The following is a 24296-nucleotide window of genomic DNA, read 5'->3' as shown; positions in this document are numbered from 1 at the left end:
ATCATGACCTGAACTGAAATCAAGAGTTAGATGCTCAACCAATTGAGCCACCCAGGCACCCCAGAATCATTTTTATCTTTTTAAAAACTGCAAAGAGGGAAGGCACCTGGCTGGTTTCATCAGTGGACCCTGTGACTCTTGATCTTGGGGTCGTGAGTTCAAGCCCCACTTGGGTGATTACTTAAAACAATAAAATCTTTAAAAGCAAAATTGCAGAGGGTTACGCACAGTAGACGGAGGGACAACAAGCATTCATTTCTGCATCCTCCCCAGACCCCTGCAGAAGACAGTAGGGGAATCAAGGTGTATACATCCTCATGGCCAAAGGGAAAGGAGAGAAGAAACCACACTGGAGAGAGGCCATTCCAGGTTTGAAAGCGGGACACGCTGATGCTTTCGTATTGATTCTGCAGCCTGGAAAAGGCAGAGGCGTAGCGAAACCTATAGGGGGAGGAACCTGTAAAAGTGGATCATGTTGAAGTAGCTCAGGAAAGCTCATGAACGGGGGGCAACAGGTGCCATGTGGGGCTGAAAAAAGGAAGACATAAGTCTTTAAGAGGAGCAGCTCGGCTCCAGCCCAGCCAGCCTCCGACCTCGTCCTCCTGGCCATAGGCCTCCTCATCCTGCACGATCGGGTAAATCCGTCTCTACAGAGAGTGAAACAGAAGTTAGACTTACACTGTCCAACATCACAGCCACACATGGCCGCCTACATTTAAGGGAAAAGTAAGTTAAATAAAACAATACATTTTAGTGCCTTACTTCCACCAGCCACATTTCAAGGGCTATTTCCCATGCCTGTGGCCCCGTATTGGTCAGCGCAGTTCTAGAATGCATCCTGCACTGCTCTAGACCCTGGCTGTCCAAAATGTGGCCCTTGGGTCAGCAGCATCAGCAGCTCTGAGCATCTTGTTAGCAATGCAGACTCTCAGGCCACGTCAGGAACACTAGACAAGAATCTGGACCTGAATCAGCCTCGTACAAGATCCCCAAGTGATTCAGGGCACAGCTGACTTCAGGACTCCGATCTCTGAGAGAAACCTAGCACTGGTGGGGGTTCATTCCTGGCTGGGAATGGGGCTGAGGGAAAGTCTAAATCATGCAGTGAGGGGCTCACCCTGTCCCCTGAGCCCCTTGGGCCTGAACTGAGGCAGCCACGCTTAACCTCTAAGCAGGAAATTAGAGAGGGGCTGGGGAGACTGACCAGCCAAAGAGAACAGACTAGATACTGACAGAAGTTACAGGAGCCTCCATGAAAGGACCAGGTTCTCACCAATCAGCCAATGAGGTTACTAGTTGACAAGCCCCACCCCCTAACCAGAGCACCTCAGGAAACATTTTTTTTAAATAAGCTTTTTAGGGCGCCTGGGTGGCTCACTGGGTTAAGCCGCTGCCTTCGGCTCGGGTCATGATCTCAGGGTCCCGGGATCGAGTCCTACATTGGGCTCTCTGCTCAGCAGGGAGCCTGCTTCCCTCTCTCTCTCTCTCTCTCTGCCAGTCTCTCTGCTTACCTGTGATCTCTCTCTGTCAAATAAATAAATAAAATCTTAAAAAAAAAATAAATAAGCTTTTTAGGGGCAACTGGATGGCTCAGTCAGTTAGGTGTCTGCCTTTGGCTCAGGTCATGATCTTGGGGTCCTGGGATTGAGCCCCGCATCCAGCTCCCTGCTCAGCAGGGAGCCTGCATCTCCCTTCTCACTCATGCACAGGCTCTCACTCTCTCTCTCAAATAAATAAAATCTTTTAAAAAAATAAATAAATGAGCTTTGTAGTGCCTTACTCTTTTTTTTTAAATAATTTAGAAATTTTATTTATTTATTTATTTATTTATTTTTTAAAAGATTTTATTTATTTATTTGACAGACAGCGATCACAAGTAGGCAGAGAGGCAGGCAGAGAGAGAGAGAGGAGGAAGCAGGCTCTCCGCGGAGCAGACAGCCCGATGTGGGGCTCGATCCCAGGACCCTGGGATCATGACCTGAGCCGAAGGCAGAGGCTTTAACCCACTGAGCCACCCAGGCGCCCCTATTTATTTATTTATTTGACAGACAGAGATCACAAGTAGGCAGAGAGGCCGGCAGAAAGAGAGAGAGAGGGGGAGGCAGGCTCCCCGCTGAGCAGGGAGCCTGATGCCCGGCTCTATCCCAGGATCCTGGGATCATGACCCAAGCCAGAGGCAGAGACTTTAACCCACTGAGCCACCCAGGTACCCCTGTAGTGCCTTACTCTTAAACAAAAAGATAACCAAGGGCCAATAGACCAAGGGCCTCGAACAAATGAACAGACAGCAAACAAAACAAATGAACAGCTGGAGGCATTTAAAACAAACAGACGAAACAAAAGGCAGAAGAAAATGTCCTTGTTCTCAGAGAGGTAAGACCCCGCATCTATAAAGCAAATCAGGGTGCTGTAAGAAAAGAATATTCTGAAAACAAGAAAGGGTGCCAAGAAATAAATAAGAAAAGCCTGATCAAACAGAAACTTTAATAGAAGGGTTGGAAGATGAGAAAATCTCTCAGAAAATGAAACAAAAAAGATAAAAGTAGGTCAGAACAGATTGCGCCTGGAGGTCCCACATCCTCTTAATAAGAATTCTAGAAATGATTAAAAAAGAGAAAATCGAAGAGAGGACATTATCAAAGAATCCCGGAAAATTTCCCAGAAATGTAGACTAGGAGCTTCCAGAATGAAAGGACCCTCTGAGTCCCCAGGACGACCCACAGTAGGGCTCATCATTATGTCTTTTCAGAACATTGAGCATAAAGAAAATATCTCATACACCTCCCTAGGGTTTTTTTGGTTTTTTTTTTAAATAGGGTCAAATGCAAATAAAAGGACCCACAATCAGATGAGAGGAGAAATTATCAGCAGCACTAGGAGCTCTGAGACAACTCTCCAAAGTTCTGAGGGAAAATAATTTCCAGCCAGAAGTGTACAGGAAGCCAAACTAAACATTGAGTGGAAAGGCAGAAGGACGTTTTCTGGCATGCGAAGCTCCAAAAGAAAAAAGTAAATAAATAAAATAAAATGAAATAAAATAAAATAAAATCCCTCCCCCACCAGGCACCTTTCCCCGGGAAGCTCCTGGAGGACAGGCCCCACGAAAGCAGAGGAACGAACTAGGTGTGGAAGGACAGGGGATCCAGGGACTCGGGGGGAGCCCGGGCGGGGCGGGGGGTCACAGTCTGAGTCAGGGGACAACAGAGGCCAGAAAACGGGAAACTGGCCGATATTCCGATGTGTTGGTCCAAACTGAAAGGAGATCTACTCTTCTCTGGAAAAGTCTGGGGAAGGAATTTATGATAGAAAAGGAAGCTTCCCCAAAGCCTTACGGAACCAAACACCTCCCTTTGAACCACCCCCCCCACCCAATTTCTCATTCACCCCAATTTTCTCATTCACCAACCCCTGTGGTGGGGGTCCTGGGAGGCAACTCCCTGCGGTCACAGGACTCCGTGGGAGCCAGTCTGAAAACTACAGAGTCCATAGCCCTTTCTCCTTACACAGAGGGAAACTGAGGGCCAGCGAGGCACCCGGGGGGTATGGAGAGACGTTGTTTCATTGATAGTTAATTTGGTACCGTTTGGAGAACTCCTTGTTGATTGATCTGAAACAAGATCAATGACAACAAAAGAAAGAACCAAACCACACCTAGAGGAAGTGAGCTAGTGGGCCATCCGGGAGACCCCACCAGGCTCTCACACTGCCCTCAGCTCAGGTGCCACTTGCTGCGTGGCATGATGTTTCTAGAAGGCACAGACTGGGGTTTCTGAGCTGCTACTAACTGTCGTCCATCAGAGCACGAACACATAGATGAAACGGAGTATGGTACCCCATGGACCTGGGCAACTGTAAACTTCTAGGGGGGAAAATGGGGGTGGGAGAGCAGGGCAAACACCAAACCCAAATGGGAACCAGCGACCTGCGAGAACCAAGTACCCCACCCCCCCAGTGCTTTGGGGGGGCTCATCATTGCCTTTAAGAACCAAGACCACTGTCCTCTAAGAGACTCCTGTAAACTGCATTCGTCCCTAAAACCAACCTTCCAATGGTCTCGCTTTTATTGTCTCTCCCTCTGCCTTTTCCAAGCACTTGGCTGACCTCAAAGTGTTTGTAATGAACGTGTTTAGGATGTAGATGCTGTCTGGGGTATCTGCCCTTGTACATGGAATTCTAAGAAACCTAGTCCTTACTCTTGTAATTTTAACGTGTGACCTTCTTGCCTGATCTGCGAAGCTCACCATCTTAGCTATTCAACACAGACAGGCAGGGAGGCCTGTGCAGGAAGTAAGCACCCTGGGCTGGAAGTTAGGAGTATCTCTGCTACGTCCTTGCTGTGTGACCTTGGGCAAGTCCTTTGTTCTGTCTGGACTTTGGTATGTTGTCCTGCAAAACACACAGCGGAGACCCAGTGACCTCCGTCTCATGCGCCTTCCATCTTGTGACATGCCCCGCCGCAAGTTTGGTTCAGGACATGGCCCCTCGCCCTTCCCGAATCTTGCTGGCCTCCCACACCCTCCATTCCAGAGGGAACACCCCTGCCCTTTCCTGCCCAAGCCCGGGCCTGGCAGGCACTGGCCTGCCGAGAGGAGAGGAGGTGGGGAAACCACCCCAGCCGTTTAAGCTGCCGCGGTGAGAGCTGGCCCCTGGCCAGTCACAACAGGCCTAGAGCTACAGAGGGGCATTTGTCTGGGGGAACCCATGGTTTCTTTTAAACCTTCCCTCTGGTCTTTGGCCCGCTGCCTCTCTTTGCTCCCCACCCTCTAAGGCGGCAGGGCCAGGCCCCACCTTGTCCACATGTCGGGGGTGGGCAGGTGAGGGTGCTTGCAGGGGGCCATAGGGAGCGTTTAGGAGGAGAGGGCTAGTCCCCGACACCCCTACCGACTAGGCAAGCCACCGAGAGCAAGAGACTTCCTCCTCTAATCCAGGCCTCAGTTCCCTCAGCTTTAAAATGGGAATGACTGTGCCACCCTCACTGCCCTGAGGACCAGATTAAATAAAATGAGGAATTTGCACATAGTGTGTTGTGATAAAGGAAGGCATTTGGACTCAGAGGGACCCCAGCTCAAATCCCACCTTGGTCACCTCTCAACCCCCTGTCGCGGGCCACTGATTTACCTCCCGTGAGTCTCGTTTTCCCCATCAGAGGGAGCCAAGATATGTGTGCAGTGGATCAGACTGTAAGGCTTGAACAAGAACTGACAGAAAGGGGCGCCTGGGTGGCTCAGTGGGTTAAAGCCTCTGCCTTCGGCTCAGGTCATGGTCCTGGGGTCCTGGGATCGAGTCCCGAATTGGGTTCTTTGCTCAGTGGGGAGCCTGCTTCCCCCTCCCCCTTTGCCTGCCTCTCTGCCTACTTGTGATCTCTCTCTCTCTCTCCCTCTCTCTGTCAAATAAATAAATAAAGTCTTAAAAAAAAGAGAACTGACAGAAAGTGCCCTGGCCAACAAAAGCATCTGAGTGAATGAAGAACTGGTCAGGGCTACATCGCGACTTCTGTGCTCCCCCCAGAATAAATTCTCATGGGCTTTAATATTTTATTTTTCTTCCCGATGTGAAAAAAGTTGTGAGGGAAAAATGTGAAGAAATATGAGGTGATGTGAGGAAAAAATGGAAAACATTTTCTTCCTCTCTAAAAGTTGGTTTTCTTCTCCCCTGATTTCCAAAGAAGTTAAAATCTTGTGGGGGGAGGGCCCCCCCCACAACCCCTCTTAAGAGTTTTTTAAGTTTTGTGACTGCTGGGCCTAGTGGGGAAGCTGGCCCTGGTCCTGCTTCCGGGTTCTCTCAGGGCTGACCTGGCCCGGGTGCCACCTCAACGTCCTGGGGGCCCCCAGTGTCATCTCTGAAGAATCAGCCATGCAACTGAAAAGTCCTAGAACCTCACACCTGCAGAGCTGAGCTCAGGCGGCCCTGTCTCTCAGGCCCTCAGTGCTGGGTGAGCCCTGTCCTGAGGCTGATAGCCTGGGAGAATCTAGGGCCCCGGGTGTTGTGAGCCCCTGGGAGCCATGGATACTTAGCAGGCAGGCAGGACACCTCTGTTGGGCTCCTACGCTGTGCCCAGCATTGTGTTTTAGCTTTGTGTGCACAACCTCAATTAATCGTCATTGCACACTTGCTGCTTTACACCCAAGGAAACTGGGGCTCAGAGAGGCCCAGTAACCCACCCAAAGTCACAGAGCTACCAAAGCAGGGGTGGGACCTCCCAGCACCCAGGAGCCTCCCAGCATCCAGCACTCCCGCCCCCCAGAGTCAGAGGGAACATGGAAGAGACATGTAGGGTGTGTGCAAAGTGCAAGGCAGTGTGAGTCTGAAGTCCAAGGAAGTAGGAAAACGAGTAGGAAGCGGGGAAGGGTGAGCTGGGAGCCCCCCCTGCATACTCCTGGGGGCGCTGAGCAGCCCAGGCCAGGCAGCGAGTGTGAGCGTGGGCCTCCGTGGGCCCGTGTGTCCCCAGGCGGCCCCGAGGGAGCGGGGCCAGGTGGGGCTGTAGCTAAACACGCAGAGGTGCTTCATTTCCTTGCCCAGCTGCCCAGAGCCTCGTCTGTTTACCCACGAATTACAGCAGATGCCGGGCTCAGCCAAAGCCTTCCCGGTTCAGGGGCCATGGACGGCCTCGGGAAAGAGGGGTGCAGGGCGGGGGTCTCAGGCTCTAGAGTTCACCAAGGGGGTGACTCATAGTCCCATCTCCTCCCCAGTCACCCCACAGCCAGGTGGAGTGAGACCCTCCCCCCCTTCACCCCAAATGTGACTTTCCCCCTGCAGTGCAGCAGATGGAAGGGGCCTCTCTGCTCTCACAAGCCATCAAGGACACAGTCACCTGAGAGACCTCGGGAGTGACAAACCTGCCCTTGCTCTTCTCTGCCCGGCCCCCCAGTGGCCTCTCATCAGCCTGGAGGAATCAAGTCCTGACTCCCTAGCAGGTTTCTCACCAACCGACACAGATGCGTGCTTTCCAATGTGGGAGCCACAGGTCCCTGTGCCTGCGGAGTCCCGGGAATGTGGCGGCCGTGCCCTGAGATGTGTTGTGCCTGTAAAACACGCATGGGGCCTCGAAGACCGAGCACAAAATAACAGAATGGAAAATATCTTGTTAGTAATGTCGTAACACTGATTACCTCCTTGAGAATATTTGGGATATACTGAGTTCAATAAAATGCATTCTCAAAGCTTATTTACCTTGTTTCTTTTTACTTTTTAAAAAATTTTCTTTTAGAGAGGACGAGAGAGAGAGAGAGAAAGAGAGAGAGAGAGAGAGAATCTTAAGCAGGCTCCATACCCAGCACAGAGCCCGATGCAGGGCTCTATCCCATGACCCTGAGATCATGGCCTGAGCCGAAACTAAGAGTCTGACATTTAACCGACTGAGCCACCGAGGCACCCCTATTTTTACCTTTTTTTTTTTTAAAGATTTTATTTATTTATTTGACAGACAGAGATCACAAGTAGGCAGAGAGGCAGGCAGAGAGAAAGGGGGAAGCAGGTTCCCTGCTGAGCAGAGAGCCCAACGCGGGACTCAATCCCAGGACCCTGAGGTCATGACCTGAGCTAAAGGCAGAGGCTTAACCCACTGAGCCACCCAGGCGTCCCTCTTCTTCTTTTTAAATGCAGCTCCTAGAACATTTAAAATGACCCAAGTGGCACACCTAACATCACAGTGGCCAACACTGATTCGCACTCTGTCCTCCTCTCTTTGCTGCCTCTCCTACCACCGCTAAGTCAATCACATGTTCACTCATTCATTCATCTGGTAAATATTCAGTCATCGTGTGCTGTTTGTCGGAGATGATGCTGGGCGGTGGAGACAAAAAGGAAACAATACAGCCCCAGCATCTGAGCCCACATGGAGCTTATGGACTACACTTCCATGATGATAATAGTTAACTGAGTCCCTTGACAATGATGGTATTAGCTAATCAAGTACTGGGACTTGGAGCCTGGTCGTCCAACATGGAGCTTATGGACTTCCGAAATGTTAAGCCCCAGGTGTGCACGCGCATGCACACACACACGCACCCTATAGTGTTACTTGCCTCTGTTCCTACCTGTGCTTCTCTCTGGGGTGACTTCCAGATCCTGTCTGCCTGGTAAACTCCTACTTATACTTCAAAACCAAACCTTCTAATACATCAGAACGTATGTCAAATGTTTCCCCCACCAAAACCCCAAACTGCTACTTTATGAAGCTTGTCACTCCTGCTCCTATGACCCACCGGAGTTCTAAACTATGATGTGACTAGGCAATTATGTTCTTGTGTCAGTTTAAACATCACCTGTCTGTCCAAGCTTTTTCCCTTTCCCCCACCCTCAGGAATTATCTCACTTACCCTCTTTAATGCTCTTTGCGGGCTCAGACTGTCTTGTTTGTGACCCACCCCCTCCCCAGACCCAAGCTCTGTGAGAACAGGGCGCTTGTCTTTTTCATGCAGAGCTGACAGCCCAGGGCTGGGCTGGCACCGTTCTTGGCACCTGGGAGGCACTGAGAGGCGAAGATAATGGCATGTGGGCAGTGGTACCATAGAGGCTCTGGCACTGGATGACCAGGGTTCAAATTCTGCGCTCGATTAGCTGCTTACAGTCACCGTCAAGTGACTCAATTAGCTATTGTCGTCATCGTGATGACTTGGCAGCTTTCCCTGGCGAGGCAACCGGCTTCATGAGGGCCCAGGTAGTCTCTTGGTCACAGAAGCTGGTCTCTTCTGGGGTTCCCTATCACAGGGAATGATACCAGCAACCTCTGAAGCTTCCAAAGCCAGAAACCTAAACTTGTTACCCATCCAACACCTTCATCGCTCAAGTCTTTCAAATTTATCGTCATTTCTTACAAATTTTCTTTCTTGTCTCCCTCCTCATCCCCCTCCCTGCTCAGGCCCAGGCTTGTGTTTTCTTCTGTGGATGCTGCCATAACTTCCCAACAGGCCCAGCCTCCCTCTGCCCTGGGCCCCCACAATTCTTAGTGATGCAGCCATAGCAACTGCTAAAAATTTCAAGTCTACTCCAAACTAGAACTTACAACAGTCAAGTCTTCCGTGTAGTATCCGGATCCTGTAGACCACTCCAGTCTCCTCTCCATCTGAGCTCAGCCCTGTTAGTCCTTCCCATCTCTGCCACAGGGCCTTTGCATGGGCTGAGCCCTACTGACATGTCTGATACTTTACCCCAAGTATCGCTTCAAAAAAAGAAAAAAAAAAAGAAAGAAAGAGAAAGAAAGAAAGAAAGAAAGAATCACTTTAAATCCCTGTGCTGTGCACTCTCACATCTCCGTGTCCCTGTCTCCCCATAAGTCAGTAAGCATCTTCCCTTTGACGGATGGTTGTGTCCTGTACTAAACTGAGGTCTACAAGTCCAGGGGCTGTGTCCATTTTTATTTACCTTTTGAATCTCTAGGGCTTTGAAAACCATTTGGAACATTGCAGGAATGAACACCCAGTTGCTGAATGAAATAAACTGGCTAAGTGAATGAGCCCCAGGGGGTTCAGTAATTGCGCCTGAAAGGCTGCATCCTGAGCCAGGGTCACATGCACATCACGTGGCTCATGCTTTCCCGCCACATGTGGCTGCCATGGTGATGCAGATGAGACACAAAGACACAAGATGGGGAGTGAGTGCCGTGTAGCTCAGAGAGGGTGAGAGGTGGGTACTGGGGGTGGGGAGGGCAGGCTGTGGGGGGCGGAGTCTGAGTGGCATCATGGGGTCACTAAATTTTTGGGTGGGAGGGGCAGAGTGACCTGGGTCTGAATCCCAGGAATACAGTAATAGCTGATGCTGGTTCTAAGTGCCAGGCTCTCTACTAAGTACTGTTATGTTTACTGGACTATCTCCATCCACCTGAAGTGGAAAGCATACTAGCCTTTAAATTTGTTAGAGAAACTGAGGCCCATGGAGGGTAAATAAATTGGCCAAGGTGACCGATTGAGATGGGATGTGAACCCAGGCAATCTGACTTAGAGTCTGCCCCACACTTTGAGGGTTTGATGTTAAGAATAAGCATATAATGAGTACTTCTTAGGAGCCAAGCATTTTTCTAAAAACTTTGCAAGTTTTTATTTGTATACTTTTAAATTTTAATTTTCTTAAAGATTTTATTTATTTATTTGAGACAGAGAGAGAAAGAGGGGGTGGGGGGAGGGTCAGAAGCAGCAGCAGATTTCCCCGGGCTGAGCAGGGAGCCTGATATGGGGCTCGATCCCAGGACCCTGGGATCAGGACCGAAGCTGAAGGCAGACGCTTAACCGACTGAAGCCACCCAGGCGCCCCGTGTAGTTTTTATTTTTGTAACTCCTTTCATGCCATAATCCTACTGAGGTGGGTATTGTCATCTCTGGTCTTACCCATGAATAAACTGAGGTCCAGAGGGGTTAAGTAACTTGCCTGAGATCACACAGCCAACAAAACTGGTGGGACTGGGTGGAGCCCTGGCAAAACACCCCAAGTCTGCTGTCAACCACCACACTTCTCTGCTCCTGCTCAATGAATGGGCTTCATTATTATTGTTGTTATTGTATTTTACTGGGATTTTGTAAGGTGAAGAAGGGAGGAGTGACATTCTAGCTGGGAGGAACAGCAGGAGGGGAGATGGGGGTCGGGCAGGGGTGGGGATGAGCACATTCAGGAAGGGAAGTGTACGATTTGGTGAGGGGATGGGATGGTGAAGGTCCCGGAGCAGTGGAGCTGAGTCTAGGGAAGGCCAGAGAGGAGATGAGATGTGAGGGAACGGCTGGGACTCAGCGACAGAGGAACTTGCTCCACAGGGAGAAGCCAGCACCCCTGCTCTCTCAAGAATCCCTGCTACAGATCAGAGTGAGGCATCTGAAAACTAGAAGCACCAAAGCCAGGCCGACCTGGCTCTGCTGGGTGCCCTTGGGAAAGTTACTTAACCTCTCTGTACCTCCATTCCTTTCTGTAAAATCCAGGTAATAAATGGAACTTCCCTCTAGGGTTGCTGTTTGGGTAGAGAGCCCAGATGTCCATCGACTTATGAATGGATAAAAAAGATATGGTGTATGTGTGTGTGTGTGTGTGTGTGGGATGGAATATTACTCAGCCATTAGAAAAAATGAAATCTTGCCATTCGCAATGACGTGGATGAGGCTAGAGGGTATTATGCTAAGTGAAATAAGTCAGAGAAAGACAATTACCCTATGATCTCACACATATGGGGAAATTAAGAAAGAAGACAAAAGTCACTTAGCAGTGCACATATGGGGAAGGGAGAAAAGAAAAAAGAGGAGACAGGGAAACGGGCCGTAAGAGACTCTTAACAGAGACAGAATAAACTGAGGGTTGATGGAGGGAGGTGGGTGGGGGAACGGCTCGATGGGGGATAGGTATTAAAGAAAGCATTTGTGATGTGCATTGGTATTGGATATTAAGTGATGAAAACCCTGAATTCTACTCCAGAAATCAATATTGCACTATATATTAATTAAAATTTAAATTAAAAAGAGAGAGATCTTTCTGAAAATAAATAAATTGGAAAAAAAAATAAAAATAAATAAAAAAAATAAAAAAATAAAATAAAAAGAGAGAGATCATGACTATAAAGCCTCTGGTGTAGTGTGTGGCAGGAAGCAGCCCTTGAATATATTCCCTTCTCTCCCCACCCCCCACCTTCCAGAAGATCTCCCCACACCTCCAGTCTCACCAGAATCGAGGCCAAAACCAATGAATGATCTAGAACCACCAAGATCCCTGGAGATCCCAGGTCAGTAAGATGAGGAAGGAAGAAGCAGAGAGGAAAAGGTCAAGCTATCCAGCTTCAGAATGTGTCCAGTGCTGAGAAAAAAAGGAATAATTATAATGCAGTTCCTTCTCCTTCCTGCTGTGTCAACTGGGGATTATATAACTGAACCTCTCTGTGAGCTACCCATTAGGGGCCTCCAGGAGGCAGGGTTGGCCGTGACATAAATAAATATTTCTGTGCTCTCTGCCCCCGGGCTCAGGTTCTGAGCAAACACCACAGCCTGCCCCCACAGCCATGGAGGAAGGCGGGTGAGGAGCGAGCTCTGGGCTGGGAGTCAGGAGACCGTTGTGCCCAGCCCAGCTCTGCCTCAGAGGACATGGATGTTAGGGGATGAGAACTGCTTCTAGTAAACGCCAATCACTTAGCCTCGCTGATTAAACCAGGCCTGTGGAAGGGTTCTGCCTACAAAAGTCACTTAGCAGTGCACAAACCCTAGCAGAGAGCCTGAAGAGTGGGCACCAGAGATACTGGCTTCCTTATCCTCCGAGACCAGCCCAAAGCCTCCCCATTGATCTCAAGTAGGTTGGTCTCTTCTGAGAATCTTCGAGGCCTCTGACAGAGACCTGGGTTAGAGCACTCAGCACACCGAAGTGTAAATGGTGGACAGATCTCTGTTCCCTTCTATTCTAGGTGCTCCCTGGGGGACAAAGCCTGCCTTGGAGCCATACTGCCCGCACTCAGCCCTTGGGGAGGGGGCCTGCCATGGAAGAAGACACCTGAATGAATCAATGAATGAGTATGCGCGCACAGGGAGGCTTCATGGAAGAGAGGTGCTTACGCAAATGCCAAGGATGGGTCAGCTCTGAATGTGCACTGAAATCTCCAGACTCTGGCTCCCTGAGCCCCAGAGATGGCGATCGGAGCCCCTGCTCACCTCCACGCTCTTCCTCCGCTGCTTCCACTTGGACCCGATTTTACTAGTAAAAAACCCAGGATGCTTGGCCTCACAAAATATTTGGGGGCCATGAAGAGTCCAAGAGGGGATCTGGAAGCCACCGCACAGAGATGGGGAAACTGAAAGACTCCCTAAAAATCTGCTTTCACTCCTCTTCCTGCTTCTTTTCTTGCTAGGACCAGCATCCCACCTCCCTTTACACATTTTGTAATGCAAATAGCATACTTCCTCCTTGTAAGGGACAAGGAGTTAAGGATTATTCTAGAAGAGACAACACATAAGGAAGGACCAAGTGAGAATGATGGAGACAAAAGCTCTTGTCCGTATCCCAGACCACTGGTGCTGGAAGACATCTGGATGCCAAGACCCTCTGGCTCCAAGGAGTTAACCCCTGGGCTCTTGTCTTTGTTCTAATAGGTTCCCGGATGCCTGACAGGACACATACACCAGACCACTGTCCTCAGTGAAAACCCCCAGACCCCGAACAAAGACGAGACCCCCTCCTTTCTTTTCTGAGTCTCCCAGACAGTCCGTCTATAACTGCTCTCTCTACATCTTCCAGAAACTGTTTTCACTTCCTACTGGCTCGTGTTTTATTTCTAACCTTTGTGAAGTCAAGGACCCTCTCTCTTGGTCCTGTGCGACCTCCTCCGGGTCCCTAGACCTGGCCTGTCAGCATCAGAAGGAAGGAAGAAATTCTGGGATTTCTAGGGTATTCCAGGGGCTTCCCGTAGACTTACTTGCATGGTACCTGGCCTGGGCACACACCCAGCATATAGTAACTGTCCAACGGCTCAGTGGATTGGGGGAAGTGGGGTAGGGATATGCTATGGTGAAGGGACAGAAGCCACCAGCCTCTTCCCTGGGGACTCACTTGTTGCAAAAGTAATTCTAAGTATGGAGACGCTAAGACCTAATTTTCTGCTAGGTATCTCTCCCTGACTTGGTCTTGGCAATCAATATCTTCCATGAACTTTTCTTAGTCTTCTTCACCAATACCTGTCTCCTCCCTTCCTTCCATCCCAGGCAAAGGGAGCTAATTCCTTTCTCCCAAACTCACCAGTGCTTCCCTTCCTGGGAAGCTGGCTGCACAGAATCTTCCATCCCCCATGTGATTCTCAGCGGTGTGTCCCTGTCACTCCGCCCACCAAGAGGCAGTGTCTACTTCTTCACTGCCTTGAATCTAGGTGAACGCTGGACTGCTAGGTTCACCAGAATTTGGGGGACAGCCCTTAAGTGGCAGCTTCTGCTTCCTGGGTGCTTGCTCCTAGAGAGTTCCCTCTTGGAACCCAGCTGCCATGCCCTGAGAAGCCCCAGACCTGTGGGGAGGCCACAGGTAGATGCTCTAGTGGACAGCTCCAGCTGTCAACCAGTGTCAGTGGGCGGCCATGGGAGTGAGCCACCTTGGACACCCAAGGACAGATGCCAGCTGCATCTTCAGGTGTCTGAATATGTCACTGAAACCAGGTGAGACCCCAAGGGAGAACCTCCCAGCTGAACCTGGCCCACCTAAAGAGCGATGAACAAAAAATAATAAATGGTTGTTAGAAACGCCTAAGGATTGGAGTGGTCGGGTCCCCAGCAACACAGAACCAGCCCATGACTCCAAGACTGTGTTCCCACCTTTACCAAGCTAAACCTGCCTCGATCGTGAGGCCTAACTGTCCCCTCCTCCCCAGGTAACCTCGGCCACCTCAGATCACTTTTTTTTTAAGATTGTATTTTTTTATTTGACAGAGAGAGACACAGGGAGAGGGGGAACACAAGCATGGGGAGTGGGAAAGGGAGAAGCAGGCTTCCCGCTGAGCAGGGAGCCTGATGTGGAGTTTGATCCTGGAACTCTGGGATCACGACCTGAGCTGAAGGCAGACGCGTAAGGACTGGGCCAACCAGGCACCCCTCTGATCACTTTTAATAACTGTTTGCACCAATCATGATGACTTTGTACTGAGATTCCTGGACCCACTTTTCCTTTAAAATATTTATCAGTTTAGGGGCGCCTGGGTGGCTCGGTGGGTTAAAGCCTCTGCCTTTGGCTCAGGTCATGATCCCAGGGTCCTGGGATCGAGCCCCATGTCGGGTTCTCTGCTCAGTAGGGAGCCTGCTTCTTCCTCTCTCTCTGCCTGCCTCTCTGCCTACTTGTGATCTTTGCCTGTCAAATAAATAAATAAAATCTTTAAAAAAAAATATTTATCAGTTTAGGCACCTGGGTTGCCCAGTTGGGTAGGCCTCAACTCTTGGTTTCAGCTTAGGTCGTGATCTCCGAGTCATGATATCCAGCCCTGCATCGGGCTCCACGCTCAGCACAGAGTCTGCTCAAGACTATCTCCTATTCTCCCTTCTCTCTCTCTCTCAAATAAATAAATCTTTTAAAAAATGAAGTACCTGGGTGCCTGGGTGGCTCAGTGGGTTAAGCCGCTGCCTTCGGCTCAGGTCATGATCTCAGGGTCCTGGGATCGAGTCCCGCATCGGGCTCTCTGCTCGGCAGGGAGCCTGCTTCCTCCTCTCTCTCTCTGCCTGCCTCTCTGCCTACTTGTGATCTCTCTCTGTCAAATAAGTAAATAAAATCTTAAAAAAAAAAAAAAATGAAGTACCTAAAAAAATAGGGTACCTGGGTGGCTCAGGCAGTTAAGCATCTGCCTTTGGCTCCCGTCATGATCCCAGGGTCCTAGAATTGAGCCTCCCATCGGACTCTCTACTCAGCAGGGAGTCTGCTTCTCCCTCTCCCTCTGCCCCTCCCCCTGATCCTTCTCTCTCTCTCTCCCACTCACTCTCTGAAATAAATAAAATCTTAAAAAAAAAAAAAAAGAAATGCAGCTACTATAAAAGAAAGACAATAAATCAAGCTACATTCTATCTGAAGTGAAATTACTGAACCAGGGGGACCAAGAGTTTAAAGTAAAACATGATAATCATATTAAGGAGATTAGAGCGAACAAGTGTAAAACAATGCAGGAACAAGAAGTCATAGGTGAGAACAAAGTCAAAACATGAGCTATGAAAAACAGAACATTTAAAATAAAGGGCACAACAGCTATGTAAATATCAAGATGCATACACTTGAAGAATTCATTAGTTTAGTGCAAAGTCAGATTAGGACTGTTCCCCCAAAGCAGGAAAAGATAAAGAGGTAAAAAAGGAAAAAGAAAAGCCAAGAGGCGGAGTGACTACGTGGCTCAGTGGGTTAGAGCCTCTGCCTTGGGCTCAGGTTATGATCCCAGGGTCCTGGGATCAAGTCCCTCCTCGGGCTCTCTGCTCAGTGGGGAACCTCCTCCCTCCCCCCACCCCCCACCCCCAGGCCTTCGCTTGCCTCTCTGCCTACTTTGTGATCTCTCTCTATCAACTAAATAAATAAAATCATAAAAAAAAAAAAAAGGAACGAAAAGCTGAGAGGGATGGCACAAGTAGGGATCCCAAAAGGAAAGGAAAATAAAACTGGAGAGCTGGAGAGAGGAAATAAGGAATGAATCATTAGAGATCAAATGTTCCAGAATTAAACAAACATGGATGGACTCAGATTGAAGGGGCTCCTAGACTAGCCAGAAGTCGAAATAAGGGAAAAATCCACACGGATCCGGGGTGACATTGAGACAACGAAAGACAGAGAGGAAGAGCAGGGAGAAAGAGAAGTAACATAGTAACATTCCTTACAAAGGAACAAGAAGCAGACTGCCATTCTATTCCTGGGTAACAAAAGAAGTCATAAAGTAATTAAGAATTGAAAAGAAGACACTTTCAGTCCAGCATCTTAAAGCCAGCCACGGTGTCATTCCAAGAGTTCCCATAATAAAAATATTCTGAGGCAAATAAAGCTGCAGAAGGTCGAAGACACAGGCCCACACTGAAGATCCTCTTGGAGGAAATACTTAGACAATAAAAGAAATCTAGGAGATTGCAAGAACTAAGGGAAACGGGCATTTCAGGCAAGGCTCAACGCAAGCCATGGAAAACAGTATTTGGCAGTTGAGGTATGAAGGGGTTTATACACCTGGTTTATACATCGTACTAGAAAGGCTGGAGAATTCCACAACGCTGCAGAACTGGCCAGACTGGGGAGCTGTGGATGGCACCTGCCAAAATCAGGAAAGCGGGAGAATCCCGAAGCTGCTCCAAACTGTCAAATTTAAGAACACAGTGGCCAGGACTGTGTGATCAGGATCTGGAAGCTGACTGGCTGTCCCTGCGTGATCTTGGAACTTGGAATCTGGCTCCAGTGTTAGCAGCACCCTTGTTCATCTCTTCAACCAAGAGAGGGCCAGCCTTGGGCTCAGACGCGGGGTAACTGTCTAGCTAGAATTTAATGACACCGATCTGCTTCTTTGGTTATCTTCTGTCGACGGCAATTGACATTGTTTTGTTTCTATATTCAGAAGTGATGGAAATTTTCTGTTTCAAATAAACTGATAAATATTCTGTTAAAGATTTATTCACTCATTTGAGTGAGCGAGAGCAAGCGAGAGCATGCATGATCTTGGAGGAGGGGAGGGAGAGGGAGAAGCAGATTCTCAGCTGAGCGGGAAGCCGAACTCGGGGCTCTACCCCTGGACCCTGGGATCGTGACCTGAGCCGAAGGGAGATGCTCAACCGACTGAACTACCCAGGCGCCCCAGTATCTATATTTCTTAGGTGTCTAATTACAGTGTCAGGTGAGTTCAAGTTCCTCTGGGGATACCAGCTATCTCTCTGGTACTGTACTGTACCCTGGGGAGGTGCCAAAGGCATAACCAGAGACGAAAAAGATGGAGAGCCACACAGACACCCTTGGCCACCCCCTTCTGGCTGGCACTCTGTCTGTGACTATCAGGCTGCACCTTCGAGTTCCTAGACGGGCAGCAGCCTGGGCAGGGGATGGACTCTCCAAGTGGGACTCCACAGGCTGGGGGTGGGGGTGGTAGGTGGGGTGTGGATGGGACAGGGAATGCCTGGGCCTCCACCTGTCCAATTCCTCACTCCAGCTCTGAGCTGTCCCAGACTACCTTGGGGGGCAGCAGCCAATTTTTGCCGCTGGGGCAGGGCTGGAAGCCAGTAAGCTTCCTTAAAGAGCAGGACAGAGGAGATTTTTTAAGAGGTCAGGCTCTGGGGTCAGCCAAACATTCATTCATTCTGCTTTGAAGGCTCATACCTACCAAGCCATTGTGCCAGGTGATGGCGGGATGGTGGGAAACGGTCCCTGCCTTCATGGAGGTTAGGCTCTGACAATCAGCTAGCCGACCCCAGTCCCAATCCTGGCACTGCCACTTGGGTGACTCTCAGTGTCTTCCTAAGCCTCAGTGTCTTCATCTGCAAAACGGAAATGATCACAGTATCTATTCATACTGACAGTGCATGCCAAAGGAGTGGCACAGTGTCCAACCCCAAACCCTCAGAGGATGCAAATGTGTTAATAATAACAACAGTAATTTATTATTTAATTATTATTAATAATAATAATTATTATTATTATTTTTGCCAAGGATACTGATACAGGGGACCAGGTAGGAACCCGAAGCTATTTCTAAAAAAAATAAATGGATCCTCTTTGTCTTCTGGGCAAACAAGTTCTCCTTAGGGTCTGTGATTAGAGAGATGGCCCGTGTGGAGCATCTAGAGCTTTGAAGAAAGAGGATCCAGTGATTTTGACCCTTCAAATGTTTACGTCAAAAAACAGCAAGGCAGAGAGTGGGAAGATAAACAAATCAAGTTCCCTTTTCCACAGAGAACTATTAATGCCGCTCTAGGTGCTAAGATTTCAAATAACCTTTTTTCTTTCTTTCCTTTCTTTTTTTTTTTTTTTAAGATTTTATTTATTTATTTGACAGACAGAGATCACAGGTAGGCAGAGAGGCAGGCAGAGAGAAAGGAGGAAGCAGGCTCCCTGCTGAGCAGAGAGCCCGATGCGGCACTCGATCCCAGGACCCTGGGATGACCACCTGAGCCAAAGGCAGAGGCCCAACCCACTGAGCCACCCAGGCGCCCCTCTTTCTTTTTTTCTAAGCTGCTAACAGCAGTGCAGTGAGGAGACTAGGATTCCCACAGCAGCGGGCTTCTGCTGGAATCCCAGCCCTGCCAGCTCCCGGGCCCATGCTGCCATCAGGCACAAGGGACAAAATGCCCAGAGCCTACGAAAATTTTTTCATTTTTTTCCAAATCAGAAAAGAAACTTTAAGGTTGAAGAAAATCATTTAAAAAAAAAAAAAAGAATTATTTATTCGAGAGAGAGAGAGCAAGCACAAGTGGGGAAGGGGCAGAGGGAGAGGGAGAATATCAAGCAGACGCCCCTACTGGGCGTGGCTCCTCACAAAGGGCTCAGTCTGGTGACCCTGAGATCAAGACCTGATCATGAACGTGAGTCAGGTGCTCAATCGACTGAGCCATCCAGGCTCCCCAAAGAAAATGCTTTAATATACCAAGGCAGCCAGAAATATAACTTTTTAATATTTTTTTATGGAGTAAGGGGCCCTTGAAGGCAAAGTTGCCTCAGGCCCAGGAAAGTCTGAATGCAACCCTGGTTGTGTCTGTGACAACCAGTGAGTGACTTCTGTCTCTGAGCCTTGGCACAGAACTAGGGGACATGACTGCTGTCTTCCTGGGATCCTGTGGGTGTTACAGGCCACGAGGCATGTGGAGCGTTTAGCAGCGTGTATACACACCAGCAAGCACTTGGCAAAGAGGAGTGATCCTTTGTCTCCCTCCATGCCAACTGCAGGGCCCGCCACAGATGGAATCTTCGGAGCCAGCCCATGGTGCCGTGCTGGGGGGCTGCAAACTCTCTTTGCACCCAGCAGCAAAGAAAGCAAAGTCTGAATCCCCAGCGCAGGCCAGGGGCAGGTGTTAGCCCTGAGCGGAATGAGTGAATAAAGTGTGATTTGCAGAGGAATTAAAAAATTCTGATGCTGTTTGCCCAAGAGGTTGGCTCAACAGTTCCCAAGACACAAGCTTCTCTCAAGGGGAAGGGGAACTAATACCCATTAAATGACTGCTGTGGCTTCTATAGCTAGTATCCTCTCTAATATATTACAAAACGGAGGCCAGAGAGGTGTTGTGGCTTGAACAAGATCCCACAAGTCCAAAGCAGAGGCCCAAGTCCCTGCTCCTGGCCTAGGCTTGCTGCTGACTTCTGCCCGAGGCTACCCTGGGGCAGGGCCCACTGGTCCTCTGGTGTCAGCACTGACCTTGAGATGCCAGGTCTCTACCATCACCTGCTCCACCTCCTCAAGGCCCCCAGCGGCTACCACAGGACCCAGCAGCCCCGCCGAGGGCCCCCGCAGCTCAGGGGCAGCCAGCCCAGACAGGAGGCCCCGCAGCCAGCCTTCCCGCTGGCAGAAGACCAGACCGCTCTGTCTTAGAGACTGGCACACCCTCTTTTCCTTCCTTAGGCCCAACTGCAGCCACCACCCCCGGGGAGGTTCAAACCACACAAGTTCCAGCCCCAGGGCCACATTCCCCAGCTTTACCTACACCCCAGCCCTGCTCAGGAATCCACAGCTGATCGCTTTCCCCCCTTCCTTTCTTCCTGCCTCCTCCTGGCTGCCTAGGATCTAGAATTCTGATAAGGCATTGGTTCGAGAGAAAACAAAGAGGGATCCCTCCTGCCGGATCCCAAAGCAAAGAGCTGGATGCCAGAAGCCAAGATGCCCACGACTGACAACTGCATCAGGTGGGGAAGGTGATGGGCACAGGCTGCGTGGGGCCTGGTGGCTGTCCAGGACAACTAAACATGTCACTGTCTCCAGGCGGCCTCTGGGGGCCTTTCTGGGGAGGCCTGCAGAGTGTGCATCTGGACACAGGCGCTTCTGACAGCAAGAGTTCAGCCTAGGATAGAGAGGTCCCTATTCTAATGATTTCTCTTTAAGATCAATATGGATCTTTAAAAAGACAAAGTGAACGTACGTGACTTTCCGTCTTGTTTAACTAAAAGGTTTCACTGAGCCACTTAAAATCCACTTTACCTTTCTTTTTTTCTAACTTTTCATCCCATTTTATTGGAAGATCCGAAAACGAAGGCAAGTGTGGCAGCATTGTCAATTCCCAGAGAGTTTCAGGGCCCTCTGTAGCGAGACAGCACATACAACAGGAGACTTGGGGTCCTCCCCTGCCCCACAACGCTCCACGGCTGAGCACATCTCACCCGATTCCGCACCTGTCAACGGCGAGTGCCCTCTCTTACTGCCCAGGGTCCCTGTAGCCCTTACACCCTATGACCCTGTGCACCAGGAGCAGGAGGACGGGGATCAGCGGGGACGTTCTTCAGAGCCGCGAGGGTCTCTAGGGCACTGACGGATCCAGGGCAAATGGCAAATTAAACCAACGATTATGAGCAACTATGGGAAGTGCCATGAGGAGACAGTTTGAGCCAGACTTTTTTGAGGGCTAGGCCTCCTGTCTTCTGTGGATATGTTCCCCCAACCCCTCACCTTCACCTGACGTCTTTGCTCCTCACACCTTCCTGGTCACCCCGGGGACAGAAAAACCCAACACACGCTGCCTTTCTGGGACTTCAGAAAAGAGAAAGGTCCCTCACTTAGCTTAGAGGATGGTTCTACCCCCAAACACACAGCTCGCTTGTGGCCTGAGGCTGGAGTGGCCACAGTCCATAGTGGGATCGGGAGTGCGGGAGCCCCCCATGAGGATTTGCTGGTGATATAAAACTATTACAGCAGATTCCTCAAAATGTGGAGCACCTTCCTCTGACCTGGTTCATTCTCTGCCTGGCTCATCACACACACCCAGGGGCTGGCTCCCTTGGCGGCACCATGCTGCCCCTTTCGGCCACCTCACCATGACCCTGCCTGGAGACCTGGAGGGACAAGGTGAGGAATGCCTCACCCCCACAAAGGGGGCCCGGGGCTCTTCTCTTGTCATATTCTGCTCCCATCAGGTACCCAGCACCCCATCCTCCCCTTAGCCATGTAACTTTGAGATGGACACTTACAGGATGTGCAAAGGCTATCTGACCTACCTGTACTTCCAGCTCCTTCCCCTACCCCTGTATGGCTGCTGGGCTTCAGGATCCCAGGAGTTTGAGTGCCCTTCCTTACCTCTATGCTCTGGATATGCTCCTGTTAGCCTTCTGCCCCATACGACAGAGGTACCCCGATCTGTTACTTTGGGCTTACGTTTACACTGTCTCATCCACCTGGACCACCGTCAGCTACATCCATCTGTTAGCATCTAGCCATCTCTAAATTCACTTATTTGTTGAGTACTTGTTCATTCATTCAACAACTATGTAGTGAGACCTACTATATGCCAGGCACCATACTGGTTGGTGCTGGGAATTTAATGGCGAACCAAACAGACATTGTCCCCGCCCCCAAGGAGCTACAGTCTAGTGGAAATTAATAGTTTATGTTTGTTGAGCGCCTACTACATACAGACTCTGTACTAAGTACTTTACACGGATTATCTGATTTAACCTTTCAGAGAAACTGCTTCTTTTAGGGAGTACATCAAACGGGGCCATAGAGGAATAAAGGTTAAGTTAGCCACAGGCTAAGGGGCAAGGCAAGATTCCAATGCCTAGGTTGATTAATGCCAAACCACCCTTCCTTAAGCACAGAGCTTTTTTTTTTTTTTTTTCCCCAGCTCCACTCAATCCCATCTCCTCCAAGAAGCTTTCCAGATCCTCCTCCCAGACTAGAGGACTTCCTTGGTCCCTCTAAAGGAGACCTAGTATTTAACTCACCCATCTCCTTGTCCCATTAGGGACCCACACCACAGAATAGTAGCTGTCCCTACGTCTTTCCTCTGGAGCAGCTGCTCCAACGTGTCTACTCAATTTGCTGATCTGACCCAGCCCTTGGGTTCCTCCCCCTGGTGTGGCTTTTCATCTCACAGAATCACTGATCTTCCTCCGGAAGAGGTCGCCCCATGAGGCCCACCCATCAAGACGCCCATTTCACAGATGAAGCAAACACAGGTCCTGAATGGTTGCAAGTCCCTTCTACCTCCTTGCTGACCAGGTCAGCTCCCCTTTCTTCCGGGGAGTCTCAAGCTCTCAGACCGAGGCTTGGTGGGGGAGGAGGGCGGGACAAGGGTATGACCTGCCTACTGGATACCCGGAATATCAACCCCCCAAAGGCAGGTTAGTTCTCGGGGCGCTTCTCCGCGCTTGGCTGAGCGTGTTCGGCACTCTGGGCACCTTAGGCGTTTCCAGAGTGCCAACGCGAGATGATCAACTTTCCTCCCACCGGCTCCGATCGCTGCCATCGCGTGCCCACCGCTGGCCCTTCCTCCCACGAAAGTGGAGCAACTCGGGGAGCCCTCATACCCCACGCCCGGGCTCTCCTGCACCAGGCGCGGCCGGCAGGTGGACCTCGAGCAGCAGCGCCCAAGCCGAGCCGCCCGCGCTCCCTGCAGCCTCGGGCGTCCCGGAGTCCCGCGACCTCTTACCTGCCGGGGCCAGCCGCCCGCCCTGCGCAGCCGCCCGCTCGCCCTCCCGCCGGCGCCACCGCGGCCGCCCAGGCTCTACCCGCCGGGGATCCCGCCCCCGGCCCCGCCCCACCCGGCGCAGGTGATCCTGGGGAGAGGCCGAGCTCGCCCCTCGGTCCCAGGGCCTTGGGGACCGCCCCGGGGGCGCCAGGGTCGGGACACTGGAGTGGCGGCGCCTCCCCGTGGTGTCCTCGAGCCTCTCCCGGACCTGGGTCCTTTTTGGGATCCCAGGTGGGGCACCACGGGGACGCTCCGTCCCGCAGGCCACTTATGCCAGGTCAGACTTCTTCAAGGGCCAAAAGGGAGAAAGGACCTTGGAGATACCCCAGGGCAGATGAGGTAGGTGTCTTTAAAGTGGGACTTCGTTAATCTGATTGAAAGATTTGGGGGCAGGTTAGGGTTTAGACCTGTTGCAAGGTGTTACACCAGGTTTGATAGCTCAAAGGGGTCAAAAACTCTGCCCTGGGGAATCAAGGCCCATCTCCTCTATAGGACTGTGTGGTTCATTGCTGTATATTTCCTCCTGAAACCCCAACCCCCCATCCCTCCCTCATCCCACCCGCACACTAAGCCAGCACATCATAGGTCTTCAACCAATATGTACAGAAAGAGGGAAGGGGTCTTAGAAGAATCCCAAGCCCTATCCTTATATAAGCAGGGCAATTGAGGCCTGGGAAGCAGAGGTGAGTTGCCCAAAGTCACACAGAACGTCAGTAACAGAACCAGGAACACAGTCAGATTTCCTCATTCTGTTTTCAAGTGATTTCCTGAAAGTGTAAGGTTCTGGGCCATGTGTTGCCATGGGCCCCCTATGAGATGCTGTCCATACCTTGACAGTGTCCTCCCAAGTTGCCTGAGAACGAAGAGTCTACCGTGTTTTCACGGGAAACTCCATGGTAGTATTTATTAACAGAGATTAAGAAGTGTAATTCTGGGATTCTACTTCCTCACCAAAGACATAAGACAATCCTTGGCTTCAAATAGCTTTCCATGTGATGGGAGAGGTGGACCTGTCCATGAAGCAGGGGCCATGAAGAAAGGAGGGGAGCCCAGGGAGAGATCGCTCAGGCTCTGAGATCTGAAATCTCTGGGGCTACTTCCAGATGCTACTAGAAGCTCTTGCTGGAATCTGCTTGGGGTCAAGGCTCAGCAGTCAGTGGTCTCAGGTTCCTATCCTGACTCCATTGCAAGACAGAATCGGTTTTTTAAACCTCTCTGAGACTCCATTTCCTTTGGTCGGATGAAGATAACATACTC

The 24296-nt window shown here is 50.3% G+C and overlaps 1 protein-coding gene across 1 annotated transcript in view; it reads right to left on the bottom strand.

Annotated features, from left to right (window-relative positions):
- Positions 1 to 23031, bottom strand: part of LOC122899579 (non-compact myelin associated protein) — a 42084-nt gene extending 19053 nt beyond the window's left edge. The window contains exon 1 of the mRNA XM_044237444.1: positions 23001 to 23031. The gene's annotated coding sequence lies outside the window, so the exon portion shown is untranslated. The remainder of the gene's footprint in view (positions 1 to 23000) is intronic.
- Between the last annotated feature and the right edge of the window lie 1265 nt (positions 23032 to 24296).

The sequence above is a fragment of the Neovison vison genome, chromosome 2 (assembly GCF_020171115.1).
Source record: "Neovison vison isolate M4711 chromosome 2, ASM_NN_V1, whole genome shotgun sequence".
Lineage (NCBI taxonomy): Eukaryota > Metazoa > Chordata > Mammalia > Carnivora > Mustelidae > Neogale > Neogale vison.
Note: the sequence above shows the minus strand (reverse complement) of the source record. Positions and strands in the feature narration are given on the sequence as shown.